The 16,162-nt window shown below is 34.7% G+C and overlaps 1 non-coding gene across 1 annotated transcript; it reads left to right on the top strand.

Moving 5' to 3' along the window:
- The first annotated feature begins 3,558 nt into the window (after positions 1-3,558).
- Positions 3,559-3,665, top strand: LOC121212928 (small nucleolar RNA R71). Its single transcript, XR_005908300.1, has one exon. It is a non-coding gene; the product is annotated as a small nucleolar RNA R71 (small nucleolar RNA).
- Positions 3,666-16,162: the final 12,497 nt, after the last annotated feature.

The raw sequence follows: 16,162 nt of genomic DNA, 5'->3' as shown, positions 1-16,162 counted from the left end.
ACATTTTAATATTCAAAATTTAACTCATAGCAATGCTCATATTTTTTCCTAATATCAAATCTTAAAACACATGACATTTATATGCTGACATGGTTTAAAACATAATCAATATATAATAAAAACAAATTACATATATAATGTAACAAATTATCAACTTCTTTTATGGTATTCAAAAACATAATAAAAAGTCAGACATTTCATTACATACTTCTATGTAAACATAAATGTGTCATATGGTATTGTCAAATAACATATTTAGCTTTAATAATTTCTTTACTTCACGAACAACCAGCAAAATTTCTATATCATGCATATATCATAATGACTATAATAAAAGCACATGTAAATCTCATTTAATGAATCATGATTGAGTACTTCAATACGCATAATCATTGTCAATAAACCAAACCCCCCGAATAAATTTAAGGCCTAATATGTCTAATTCATCATGATAAATAATTATCATATACTCTATTAATGTAATATTTATATAAATATTGAATTTACATCTGGAGTAAGTATCTGGATTTTTAACAAATAATGCATAGCTTATTAAAGCACAATTCACATTTATTATACCCCACATGGACGAAACACTTAGCAATTTCACAATTATTATAAATCATGGTCATAACTTAATATAGACTCAAATTTAAAATAAATTAATGTTAACAATTCATCCGGCTATATATAAATAGACACCCCAATCATATTCAAATAAGCTTTATCACAGGTCACATTTACGATTTAATAAACAACCCAATACAAATAAAATGCAAAATTATTCCATCTACTTAACTAATCCATAACTCACATACACTTCTTTCCAAACATAACCATGACCGAAACACTTTCGTGAATATCCAAATTCATCATCTTTTCAGATATATATAATACCTACTACGATATTATGCATTCTTGGCTCATAACATTATGATAAAAACGTACATAGACTATGAGCTACATAACCAAATTTAAACATAGAGATTAAGACATTTTCGCATGGCTTGGTTATACATATCCAAAATTCATCAAGTCAAGCACACTTTAGTCTATACATGCCATAATTCGTATTTAACTTATAAAGGTACCAAAATAGTAGATAGTGTGATGAGCCTCGCTAACGATCCCCGAGCTTGTCACTTGATTTCCAAAATCTAAAAAAAAAAAGAGAAACAAATATACACACAGTAAGCTATTATAGCTTAGCAAGTCATAAGCAAATAATTGACCTAACAAAGTGTTCAACTTAATTAGGCTCATACATTGTAAATAAAAAATATATACCATTTAATCTCAACTAAAACCCTATATATAAATCCCCATGTATATATTCGCACATGGACATTATCTTGGCTGAATAGTCAAAAGGTTAAATTGTCATATTATCATGCAACTTTCCAAACAACTAATTATATTATAATTAAACCTGCATATACTTTTTACATAAGCTAGTAAATCACAATATAATATAGCATAAATATTTATATTTATATATATCACCAACAGGGCCATTTATATATATAATCATACAGTTGCATATAATTGTGAATCATTTCTTGATGCTCAACTTTTAAAATCACAAAGCCGAATTTACATACCAACATCACTTAAATTTATTAATATCAACTTCACATGAACAAACAAATATCAAGTATAAACTTATCTTATCATTAATAGCCAACAACTAATTCATACCTGGCCGTTTAACTCGTGATACACACTCGTATCCAATTTAACTTTGCCCGATGAACCATTCGGAATTGGATAGGACACTAGGTTAATAACATAAATCATACAATGCCAACGTTCCAAACGTGGTCTTACATGTAACCACATGTCGATGCCACTGTCCCAGACAGGGTCTTACTCGTAAACACATATAGGAATCACATATCGATGCCATGGTCTTACTCCCACACATATATCGGAATCCTGTGTCATGACACATGCATCCTAGCTATACCTAAGGTTCATACGGGGCTTTTGGACGTCGTAACTCGGTCGAATCGAACTCGGAAGTGTAGTAATCAAATTGAATCATTTTCGGCCATAACATATTAAAATTCTACATTTCATAACAGCATATAATTATAACATTTAATTACCAAATAAACACATCTTTTTTCTTATAAACTTACCTCGGATGTCGTAAAATGGGACGGGGCTGCTAGTCGACAACTTTTGTTTTTCCCCGGTCCGAATTCGATTTCTTTATTTATTGATCTAAACATATTCAAATTAGGCTCATTCAAATATATTTTCATTCAATTTAATCCAAAAACACATAAATAGGCAAATTACCATTTTACCCCTGACATTTACAATTTAGTCCCTATTGCACAAACACAAAATATGCAAAATTTCAAGGTACCCATGTTTAGCCGAATATTCCTATTGTTCATACAAGCCCATATATTTCATTTATTTCACATTTTAGTCCCTCAAATTATTACTTTTGCAATTAAGTCCTAATTACCCAAAATCATCAAAAACTCCAATACAAAATATGTTAATCTAAAACATATCTTTCATTTTTCATCATCAACCAACAAAAATCACAAGCTATCAACAATGGCTCAACTCAAAATATTCATTAAAATAAAAAATTAAAGCATGGGTTTTGAAGGTTACTAAGCAACGATCTCAGAAACGTAAAAATTATCAAAAACCGAGCTAGGACTTACCTTGAATTAAGCTTGGAAGTGTACGAACCCTAGCTTTATGTTTTTCTTCTTTTCTTTGTCTTATGTTTGGCAATGAAGAGAAAAAAAATTATAAATGAAAGTTTTATGATATGTTTTGTACCATTATAATAACTCAAATTATTGGTTTCCTATTTAGCCATTAATGAATTTAGAACCCATACTTATATAATAAGGACACAATCGTCCACCTTACTTACGATGCTTAACTTGCAAATATTTTATTATATGTTTTATCAATATATGTATAAATATATTTAATGCTGTACACTAGCATATATACATACAATAAAAGAAAATGGACTTTTTGCAACCCCAATTTAGTCCCTACTATTAGAACTACCCAATTTTCAATTTACGTGTTTAAGTCATTGTTTCTAAATCAGATACCTAAATGACAAAATTAAATCACAAAAATTTCATAGATATAAATTCACACAAAATAAACACAGAAAATAATTTAAAAATATTTTTCTGACTCGGATTCGTGGTCCCGAAACCACCGTTTCGATTAGAGTTTAAATCAAGCTGTTACACACCTCCTCCACTTGAGTGACACCTCATTACTGGATGTACCTGCGTAGAACCAAGTAAGCCATCAACCTTTTTATTGAGAAGTTCTACCTGATTTGACAGCATAGTAACTGGGTCGACGATATAAACGCCGACTGTTTTTGTTGGCTTTGTCCTCATGACTTGCCACTGATAGTTATTCAGTGACATCTCCTCTATAAACTCATAGGTATCTTCCGATGTTTTATTGTTGATGGTTCCGCCAGCAGCTGCGTCAACCATTTGCCGAGTTGAGGGATTCAAACCATTGTGGAATGTTTGTACTTGAAGCCAAAGCGATAACCCATGGTGAGGGCACCTTCTTAGTAAGTCATTGTATGTTTCCCATGCATCGTAAAGTGTCTCTAAATCCATCTGCACAAAATAAGAGATATCATTACGTAATTTAGCTGTTTTTGTAACGCCCCCACGCCCGAGACCGTCGTCGGAGTTGAGTATGAGGTGTTACTAAGCTTAATTTAACATATTTAGAACTTTGGATTATTTATTTCTACATTCGCAGCTTTTAAGCTACTTGCATCACAGTCACATGAAAAATCATATCTCGAGTTACGAAACTCGAAATCAAGATCCGTAAATTTTCCCTAAATCTAGACTCATATACCTACCTACTAATTTTTTTCTAGAATTTTTGGTTGGGCCAATTAGTACAGCTTATTAGTTACAGTTACCCCTGTTTCAGGACTCGACTGGTCTGACCTCTGTTTACTACGAACCACATTTCTCTGTAAAAAATTCATATTACTATGAGATTTGTTTCTACTAAAACTAGACTCAATAAGAATTCTAAGGATATAAAATATACAACCTAATTATATCTTTATAATTTATGATGAATTTATAAAGTTGGAACAGGGGATTCAAAAACATCTATGACCCTGTTTCACTAAAATTCAAATATCTTCTAACATATAATTCCTTTACCTGTTTCATTTGTTTCATGTGAAACTAGACATAATAAGCTTCAATTTGATACGTATTCCATCACCAAATTCAATTTCTATTATTTTTAGTAAATTTTCAAACTCGCGTCAGTGTTGCTGCAGTTGCCTGTTTATGGCAAATTTCATCCCTTTTGATGAGTTTCTATACACTAAGTATCTTATTAATTTTCCTTATCGTCAAACATAATCTAAACTAACCATTTTCATAATTTATCATTATCAAACATTTCCTCAACCATTCCATTACCATACCATAAGATCATTTACACAAAATAGATATATTGCTATACATGCCATACTTAAATTTACAAGCCTTTACCAAAAGTCTTTCGGATAGTGTGACTGAGCCTTCGACCTATCCCGACTCCTGAGCTGGCTTGGCCAAAACTACAATGAGTAAGAAGGAGGGAGTAAGCATAAATGCTTAGTAAACATTTCTAATCATTTTTCATCATCTTATTACCTTATCATGGTTGTATCAATACTCAACCCGAGGGTTAAATACATACCTGTTCAAAATATCCATTTCACATCACTTACCAATACGTCTCTTTACATCTCAAATATTCCTCCATTTGAGTAGAGCTTTACCCGTTGAACACATCGGAATATAATTCGGATACATGGATAACTTGCACATAAGTGCCATATATGCAATCAAGCAATCATGTAACCCGCCCATAAGCGAACTCGGTCTCAACTCAACAAGCTCGGGCGTTCGCATCCATAAGTGAACTCGGACTCAACTCAACGAGCTCGGATGCCTAGTTACATCTCACGAACTCGGACTCAACTCAACGAGTTCGGACATTTGCATCCATAAGTGAACTTGGACACAACTCAACGAGTTCGGATGCTCAACCATCCTAGTGACATGTCACTTGTATCCTAATCTATTCCTAAGGTTCAAACGGGATTTTTCTCGAACACTTATCCTTGCCGTCTTCCGTAGAATGCCGAAATCAATACTCGGTAACAATTATATTTAACAAGTAGTTCACATAATTTACATATTATTTGAAATTAACCACAAGCATACATTTCATAATAAAATTCAGCATAACATATAATTAACATCAATAACTTAAAAATAACCATTATGCTACATTATTTACACATGAACTTACCTTGGTACCAAAATACAAGGATTTTGCAATCTAGTCCACAATCTTTTATTTTCCTCGATTGAGGTCGATTCCACGTCTTTCTTGATCTAAAATAACACATTTAGCTTATTTAATACTCACATTATCAAATTAATCCTTAACTCAAATTTTGGCAAAATTACAATTTTACCCCTAAACTTTTGCATATTTACATTTTTGCCCCTAGGCTCGGGATTAAACTTTATTCCTTATTCTTATGTTTTACAACATGCTGATCACTTTTCTCTTCTATGGCAACATCAAATTCTCACTCTAACATGTACTTGTGACTATAGGTATTTTTATCGATTAAGCCCTTTTACTCGTTTTTCTTAAAATCGAGTAGTACAAGTTGTCTAACATAATTTAAAACCCCATATTCTATCATAAAACATCAAAATACACAAATTTCACCTATGGGTATTTTTCCAAATATAAACCCTAGGTTGAATTATTGCTAACATAAGCTTAATCGAGCTTCCGGGATTCCAAAAACGTAAAAATCATTAAAAACGGGGCTTGGAATCACTTACTATGGAGCTTGGAAGCTTGAAACAAACCCTAGCTATGGAGAACCCTTGAAATTTCGGCCTAATGAAGAAGATGGACAAAAATTGGCTTTTAATTTTGTTTTTAATTCATTTTAATAACTAAATGACCAAAATACCCTTACTACTAAACTTTCCAAAATTCCTTCCACGTCCTAATTTTGTCCATGAACTTAAAATTGGTAAAATTTCTATTTAAGACCTCCTAATTAATATTTCAAAGTAATTTCATACTAAAAACTTCTAGAATGCAAATTTTGCAACTTATTCAATTTAGTCCCTAACTTTAAATTAAACTCGTTATGCCCAAAATTTCTTCACGAAATCTTCACACAATTATGCATTCATATCATAAACCTCAAAATAATTATAAAATAATTATTTCTATCTCGGATTTGTGGTCACGAAACCACTATTTCGATTAGGCCCTAATTCGGGATATTACAACTTTCCCCCCTTTAAGGATTTTCGTCCTCGAAAATCTTACCGGTAAACAGATGTGGGTATTGATTTCTCATAGTTTCTTCGGATTCCCATGTAGCTTCTTCTACTCCATGCCTTTACCACAACACCTTCACAAGTGCAACATTTTTATTCCTTAGTTGTTTGACCTCTCGAGCTAAAATCTTAATCGGTTCTTCTTTGTAGGTCATATTTGGTTGTAGTTCAATTTCTGTCAGTGAAACTACATGTGAAGGATCCGAACGATACTGACGTAACATAGATACGTGGAACACATCATGAATCTTCTCTAATTCAGGTGGTAATGCTAGCCGATATGCTACCGGTCCAACTTTTTCAATTACTTCATACGGCCCAACAAAACGCGGACTTAATTTGCCCTTCCGTCCAAATCTAAGGACTTTCTTCCACAGAGACACCTTTAAAAATACTTTATCACCAACTTGAAATTCAATGTCCTTTCGTTTTAGATCTGCATAAGATTTCTGTCTATCTGAAGCAGCTTCCAAACAATCTCGAATTACTTTCACTTTTTCTTCAGTTTCTTTTATTAGATCAACTCCATAAATCTGATTTTCCTTGAGTTCAGTCCAATACAAAGGCGTTCGACACTTACGACCATATAATGCTTCATAAGGTGCCATTTTCAAACTCGTCTGATAACTATTATTGTAAGCAAATTCCACCAACGGTAAGTATCTTTCCCAACTTCCTTGAAATTCCAATACACAACATCTAAGCATATCTTCAAGAATCTGAATTATTCTTTCTGATTGTCCATCAGTTTGTGGATGAAAAGCAGTACTGAAATTTAACTTCGTACCTAACGCATCTTACAACTTTTGCCAAAACCGCGAGGTAAACCTTGGATCTCTATCTGAAATAATCGATAATGGTATTCCGTGTAATCTAACAATTTCTTTAATATACAGTTCAGCCAACTTGTTAAGAGAATAATTTGTACGTACCGGGATAAAATGAGCCGTCTTAGTTAATCTGTCAACTATTACCCAGATGGTATCTTTCTTTCCCGGAGTCAATGGCAATCCTGAAACAAAATCCATAGTAATCCGATCCCATTTCCATTCAGGAACCATAATAGGCTGAAGTAATCCCGAAGGAACTTGGTGTTCAACTTTCACCTGTTGACAAATTAAGCATTTGGAAACAAAGTCTGATATATCTCTTTTCATTCCATTCCACCAATACATTTTCTTCAAGTCATTACACATTTTCGTACTACCCGGATGAATCGAGAAATAACCACTATGTGCTTCTTGTAGGATCTTTTGAATCAATTCCTCATTCTTCGGTACACAAATCCGATCTTTAAACATTAAGCACCCATCAGAACCAATTTTGAAATCTGACTCTGTATCAACTTCACACTGTTTTCTCTTGGCTTGCAAATCTTGATCATCTTTCTGAGCTTCAGAAATCTCTTGCAAAAACATTGGTTTTGCTCTTAACTCTGCTAGAACCGAACCATCATCTGACACTTTCAACTTAGTGTTCATAACTCTCAAAGCAAACAACAACTTTCTGCTCAAAGCATCAGCAACCACATTCGCTTTTCCCGGATGATAATCAATAACAAGCTCGTAATCTTTCAATAATTCCAACCATCTTCGTTGTCTTAAATTCAAGTCTTTTTGTGACATCAAGTACTTAAGACTTTTGTGGTCGGTATATACCCGGCAGTTTTCACCATACAAATAATGTCGCCAAATTTTCAAAGCAAACACCACCGCAGCCAATTCCAAATCGTGAGTAGGATAATTCCTCTCATGGGGTTTTAACTGCCTCGAAGCATATGCCACCACTTTTCCTTCTTGCATGAGCACACATCCCAAACCATTTAGAGAAGCATCACTATACATCACAAATTCTTTACCTGATTCGGGCTGTACTAACACTGGTGCCTCTGTTAATAACTTTTTCAATTCTTCAAAACTCTGTTGACATTCTTCCGTCCATTCAAATTTAACATCCTTTCGGAGTAATCTAGTTATAGGAGCAGCAATTATAGAAAATTCATTTACAAACCGCCGATAATACCCAGCTAGCCCCAAGAAACTTCTAACTTCGGTTACATTTTTTGGTGGTTTCCAATCAACAATGGCTGAAATTTTACTAGGATCAACCCGTATGCCATCACCTGAAACAATATGACCCAAAAATCCAACTCCTCGAAGCCAAAATTCACTTTTACTAAACTTAGCATACAGCTGCTTATTTCTCAAAGTTTGCAAAACTATCCTCAAATGCTCAGCATGCTCTGTATCATCTTTTGAATAAATTAAAATATCATCTATAAACACCACAACAAATTTGTCCAAGTATGGCCGAAATATGCGATTCATTAAATCCATAAACACAGCAGGAGCATTTGTCAATCCGAATGGCATAACTAAAAATTCATAATGACCATACCTTGTTCTAAAAGCAGTTTTAGGCACATCCGAATCTTTTACCCGCAGTTGGTAATACCCAGATCTCAAGTCAATCTTTGAAAACCATGTCGCTCCTTTTAGTTGATCAAACAAATCATCAATTCTTGGCAACGGATACTTGTTTTTGATTGTCACCTTGTTTAACTGCCGATAATCAACACACAACCTCATAGAACCATCCTTCTTTTTCACAAATAACACGGGAGCACCCCAAGGTGAAAAACTCGGTCTCACAAAACCTTTATCAGTCAACTCTTGCAACTGCGACTTTAATTCCTTCAACTCTGCTGGTGTCATTCTATACGGAGCAATCGAAATCGGAGCTGTTCCCGATATCAAATCAATACCAAATTCTACTTCCCTGAGTGGAGGCAAACCTGGCAATTCTTCTGGAAATACGTCCGCAAATTCACACACAACCGGCACTGATTCAACTTTCTTTTCAACTTCTTTTGTATTAATTACATACGCCAAATAAGCTTCATAACCCTTTCTCAGATATCTTTGAGCCGACATTGAAGAAACCACACTAGGCAATGCCTCTGATTTATCTGATTCAACCCGCAGAGTTTCACCATTTCCACACTTTAATTCTATAACCTTTTCTTTGCAATTTATTTTAGCATCATGTAATGTCAACCAATCCATACCCAAAATAACATCAAACTCATCAAACAGCAACAACATTAAGTCGGCCAGAAAGTAATGATCCTGAATCATTAAAGGACATTTCTTACATACTTTATTGACAGTCACACATTTGCCTAACGGATTCGACACTCTAATCATAAATTCTGTGTTCTCAACAGGTATATTCATACTAGACACCAATTTCATGCACACATATGAATGAGTAGAACCGGGATCAATCAAAGCAATAACATTAACATTATAGAGAGAAAATGTACCGGTAATCACATCAGGTGAGGAAGCATCTTCACGTGCTTTAATAGCATAAGTTCTAGCCGGAGCCCTTCCTTCAGGTCTAACTGGTGCATCCCTGGCTTCATTCTTGGATATCTTCCTCTCGAATCCGCCCCACTTGTTTTTGTATTCTGAAATTTTTCTTTTTCAGCTCTCTCTGGGCAGTCTCTAATAAAATGATCCGAAGAACCACATCGAAAACATTCATTTGCTCTACACGGACCAAAATTATTTCTACCACACCGCTGGCACTCAGGTTTAACAAATCTCGAGTTCCCTACACTGGCTGCCGAAGTAGTCTGGGATTTAGGACCCACATTTTGCTTCTTATAATTCCCATATGATTGCCCAGCTGAAGCTTGGGAACGAGGATTCATATTCCTTGACTTTCTAGGTTGCTGTGAAAATGAACCGCTCATCGGTCTTTTCTTCCAATTTCTAGTCTCAGCCTCTACCTTTTTCTTTTCTTTAAGTAATTCTTCGGCCTTACAAGCTCGATCAACCAATACTACCATTTCTTTTAATTCAAGAATTCCAACAAATACCTTGATGTCTTCGTTGAGCCCGTCTTCAAATCGTCGGCACATATTAGCCTCTGTAGGAACATACTCTCTGGCATACTTACTTAATCGAACAAACTCTCTTTCATACTCTGTAACCGTCATATTACCTTACTTCAGCTCAAGAAATTCTTTACGCTTCTGATCAATAAATCTTTCACTAATATATTTCTTCCGAAACTCTTCTTGAAAAAATTCCCAAGTTATTTTCTCTTTCGGTACCACCGAAATAAAAGTCTTCCACCAATTATAAGCTGAATCCCTCAACAAAGATATAGCGCATTTTAAACAACAAAGATATAGCGCATTTTAAACATTCTTCAAGTGTACAAGATAATTCATCAAATACCCGGATAGAATTCTCAAGCCAGAACTCTGCTTTCTCGGCATCATCATCAATATTTGCTTTAAATTCTTCGGCCCCTTGCTTGTGAATTCTATCAACTGGAGTTCTGTGAAATTTTATCAGATCCATACCTTGAGGCATTGGGGGTACAGGTTGAGGAATTGGGGGAGGTGGGGGAGGTTGTACATTTGGGTTCGTACTAACGAACTCAGTGTACCATGCACTCATCATTTGGAGAAAGGCTTCCCGACCCCTTTCTCCTCCTCCCTGAGCAACAGTAGGAGGTGGATTTTCAGTCGGCGCTGCTCCTTCAGGTGGATCTGGCGTATTACTCTCTACTTCATCTGCCACAGCTGGATCGGGATCCATTTACTATAAAAAAATCATTTAAAAAGGTCAGAAGTTGTCACACTATCACAATTTATACATATGGCATGTATAGCAAAATCCGTACATACAACACGTAGTCCGAGAATCGACCAAACCTGCTCTGATACCACTAAATGTAACGTCCCCGCGCCCGAGACTGTCGTCGGAGTCGAGTATGAGGTGTTACTAAGCTTAATTTAACATATTTAGAACTTTGGATTATTTATTTCTACATTCGCAGCTTTTAAGCTACTTGCATCACAGTCACAAGAAAAATCATATCTCGAGTTACGAAACTCAAAATCAAGATCCGTAAATTTTCCCTGAATCTAGACTCATATACCTATGTACTAATTTTTTTCTAGAATTTTTGGTTGGGCCAATTAGTACAGTTTATTAGTTACAGTTACCCCTGTTTCAGGACTCGACTGGTCTGACCTCTATTTACTACGAACCACATTTCTCTCTGTAAAAAATTCATATTACTATGAAATTTGTTTCTACTAAAACTAGACTCAATAAGAATTCTGAGGATATAAAATATACCACCTAATTATATCTTTATAATTTATGATGAATTTATAAAGTTGGAACAGGGGATTCAAAAACTGCTATGACCCTGTTTCACTAAAATTCAAATATCTTCTAACATATAATTCCTTTACCTGTTTCATTTGTTTCATGTGAAACTAGACATAATAAGCTTCAATTTGATACATAGTCCATCACCAAATTCAATTTCTATGATTTTTAGTAAATTTTCAAACTTGCATCAGTGTTGCTGCAGTATCCTGTTTATGGCAAATTTCATCCCTTTTGATGAGTTTCTATACACTAAGTATCTTATTAATTTTCCTTATCATCAAACATAATCTAAACTAACCATTTTCATAATTTATCATTATCAAACATTTCCTCAACCATTCCATTACCATACCATAAGATCATTTACACAAAATAGATATATTGCTATACATGCCATACTTAAATTTACAAGCCTTTACCAAAAGTCTTTCGGATAGTGTGACTGAGCCTTCGACCTATCCCGACTCCTGAGCTGGTTTGGCCAAAACTACAATGAGTAAGAAGGAGGGAGTAAGCATAAGTGCTTAGTAAGTTCATATGCAAATAATAAGCAACATAACAAACAATTATACCAATCAACATTAGCATACATCACTAAAACACATGTCACATTTCTAATCATTTTTCATCATCTTATTACCTTATCGTGGTTGTATCAATACTCAACCCGAGGGTTAAATACATACCTGTTCAAAATATCCATTTCACATCACTTACCAATACGTCTCTTTACATCTCAAATATTCTTCCATTTGAGTAGAGCTTTACCCGTTGAACACATCGGAATATAATTCGGATACATGGATAACTTGCACATAAGTGCCATATATGCAATCAAGCAATCATGTAACCCGCCCATAAGCGAACTCGGTCTCAACTCAACAAGCTCGGGCGTTCGCATCCATAAGTGAACTCGGACTCAACTCAACGAGCTCGGATGCCTAGTTACATCTCATGAACTCGGACTCAACTCAACGAGTTCGGACATTCGCATCCATAAGTGAACTCGGATTCAACTCAACGAGTTCGGATGCTCAACCATCCTAGTGACATGTCACTTGTATCCTAATCTATTCCTAAGGTTCAAATGGGATTTTTCTCGAACACTTATCCTTGCCGTCTTCCGTAGAATGCCGAAATCAATACTCGGTAACAATTATATTTAACAAGTAGTTCACATAATTTACATATTATTTGAAATTAACCACAAAGCATACATTTCATAATAAAATTCAGCATAACATATAATTAACATCAATAACTTAAAAATAACCATTATGCTACATTATTTACACATGAACTTACCTTGGTACCAAAATACAAGGATTTTGTAATCTAGTCCATAATCTTTTATTTTCCTTGATTGAGGTCGATTCCACGTCTTTCTTGATCTAAAATAACACATTTAGCTTATTTAATACTCACATTATCAAATTAATCCTTAACTCAAATTTTGGCAAAATTACAATTTTACCCCTAAACTTTTGCATATTTACATTTTTTCCCCTAGGCTCGGGATTAAACTTTATTCCTTATTCTTATGTTTTACAACATGCTGATCACTTTTCTCTTCTATGGCAACATCAAATTCTCACTCTAACATGTAGTTGTGACTATTAGGTATTTTTACCGATTAAGCCCTTTTACTCGTTTTTCTTAAAATCGAGTAGTACAAGTTGTCTAACATAATTTGAATTATTGCTAACATAAGCTTAATCGAGCTACCGGGATTCCAAAAACATAAAAATCATTAAAAACGGGGCTTGGAATCACTTACTATGGAGCTTGGAAGCTTGAAACAAACCCTAGCTATGGAGAACCCTTGAAATTTCAGCCTAATGAAGAAGATGGACAAAAATTGGCTTTTAATTTTGTTTTTAATTCATTTTAATAACTAAATGACCAAAATACCCTTACTACTAAACTTTCCTAAAATTCCTTCCACGTCCTAATTTTGTCCATGAACTTAAAATTGGTAAAATTGCTATTTAAGACCTCCTAATTAATATTTCAAAGTAATTTCATACTAAAAACTTCTAGAATGCAAATTTTGCAACTTATTCAATTTAGTCCCTAACTTTAAATTAAACTCGTTATGCCCAAAATTTCTTCACGAAATCTTCACACAATTATGCATTCATATCATAAACCTCAAAATAATTAGATAATAATTATTTCTATCTCGGATTTGTGGTCACGAAACCACTATTCCGATTAGGCCCTAATTCGGGATATTACAGTTTTAGCCGGCGGAAAGTATTTTAGTAAAAAAATTTCGGTCATTTTTCCCAAGTAGTAATTGACCCTCGTGGTAACAAGTTCAACCACTGTTTAGCTTTGTTCCTCAATGAAAAGGGAAACAACCAAAGACATATGGCATCATCAGAAATGCCATTGATTTTTAATGTATCGCAAAATTCCAGAAAGTTTGCTAAGTGAGCGTTGGGATCTTCATCCTGCAAACCATGAAACTGAACAAACTGCTGTATCATTTGAATTGTGTTAGGTTTTAGTTCAAAAGTATTTTCAGCTGCAGCAGGTCTAACTATGCTAGATTCAGTTCCTGTTAATGAAGATTTAGCATAATCATACATAGTACATGGAGCAGGATTTTGATTAACCGTAATTGCAGGAGGTAGCTGATTGTTTTGGTTTTCAACCATCTCTTCGGTTGGGGGTTGAGTATTGTCTTCTTGCTTATTCTCCGTGTATCTTAAGCTGCACATTATTTCTCTTTGGTTTCTACGAACTGTACGATCGATTTCTTCGTCAAAAAGTAATGGTCCTGACAGGTTTCTTCTAGTCATAAACTATAAAAACCTGCTAATAGAAAGAAAAAGTAAATTAATAAATAATAATAATAAAAAAATTAAATTAAATTGCAAGAAAAGTAAATGGCTAAAGTAATAAAAATTGAGCGTTCCTAATATCTTAGATCCCCGGCAACGGCGCAAAAAACTTGATCGCGAGGTTTCGTGATAGGTTTTAAATATTTATAATTACTCGTTCTTGAACTAACTATTATCGCGATGTAGGCAAGTGTACCTATCGAACAGTAGTATAGTTTTAGCAAGACCGGATTGTCGAACCCAAAGGAACTAAAAGTACTAGTAATGACTATCTTTTTATTATTTAGCCTAAGAATAAAGAGGTTTTGTTTTAATTAACTAATTATCTAAACTAAGAACGCAGAGAGAAAAGAATTGGGGAATTGCTTTTGGGAAAATCGATTGACTTGAGACAATACCTAAGGAAAAATCTACCTAGACTTTACTTGTTATTCTGGCTCCGAACCGGACGATTTATTCATTCAACTTGTTCCATAGAGATCCCTAAGTTATGTTATTATCAATATTCAAGACTAAAAACGTCTAATCCCTAGATTGAATAACCGAGACTTTTCTCTAATTAACCCTCTAGGGTTGCATTAACTCGATCTATGGATCCCCTTATTAGGTTTCACCTTAATCCGGCAAAATCTTGTTACCTTATTTCTAGGTGCGCAATCAACTCCGCTTAATTATGACAAAAGTACTCTTAGACAGGGTCTATTCCTCCTCTGAATAAGAGCATGTCTTGAATCAGTATCTTGGGATATCAAAACAAGAATTAAGAACACATAATTAAGAACAAGTTAAATATTTATCATACAATTCAAAAAATACTAACAGGATTCATCTTAGGTTAGGGGTTTTAGTTCATAAATAAATAAGAAAACATCTCAGAAGAATAAAGAATACAAAACATAAAGAAAAACCCAAAACTCCTAAAGGGAAATTGAGGAAAGATCTTCAGTTTTTATGATGAATCCAGCTTTTGAGATGGATCAATCGGCTTCCTTGGAGTAATTCTTTACCCCTTATTCTTCGTCTCCCCTTTTTCTCCTCTTCTAGGGTGTATTTTAGGCTTTGGAATGCCTAGAAGCCCTCAAAAATGGCCTTTTTTGAATTGGACTTAACTTGGGCTCGGCAGGGACACGCCCGTGGGCCACGGCCATGTGACGTGATTGCTAGGACACGTTTGATCCTTTAAATTGCACACAGCCGTGTGGGTCAATGGCCAGGCCGTGTGAATCGTGAAAGCCTTAGTCAACACCCTCGAAAGACACGAGCATGTGAGCTACCCGTGTGGCAAGGCTTAGGCCGTGTCATCTTCTCGATTTGGTTCGTTTTGTCCCTTTTTGGCTCCTTTCGCTCTCCTATGCTTTCTTATGTGTAAAACATGAAATTAAAGCATTAGGAGCATCAAATTCACCAATTCTAATGAGAAATCATCCATAAAATGCGTTAAACATGAGGTAAAAATATGTATAATTTACGGTTTATTAGTCGCGTGACCCAAATTAGAGAGTTACACTGGGCCAGACATGGGTTGGGACACAGCCATGTGCTGCCTTTTCGAATGTCTACACGGTCTTAGACACAGGCGTGTCTGGTGGCCGTGAGAGACACACGGCCTGGCCACACAGGCGTTTGTCTCTTGTTTTGAGAATAAATTTCAAAGTTTTGTAAAAGTTTCTTAAGTTACCAGTTTGGTCTCGAATTATTC

Source organism: Gossypium hirsutum, chromosome A13 (assembly GCF_007990345.1).
Source record: "Gossypium hirsutum isolate 1008001.06 chromosome A13, Gossypium_hirsutum_v2.1, whole genome shotgun sequence".
NCBI classification, from domain to species: Eukaryota; Viridiplantae; Streptophyta; class Magnoliopsida; order Malvales; family Malvaceae; genus Gossypium; species Gossypium hirsutum.
Note: the sequence above shows the minus strand (reverse complement) of the source record. Positions and strands in the feature narration are given on the sequence as shown.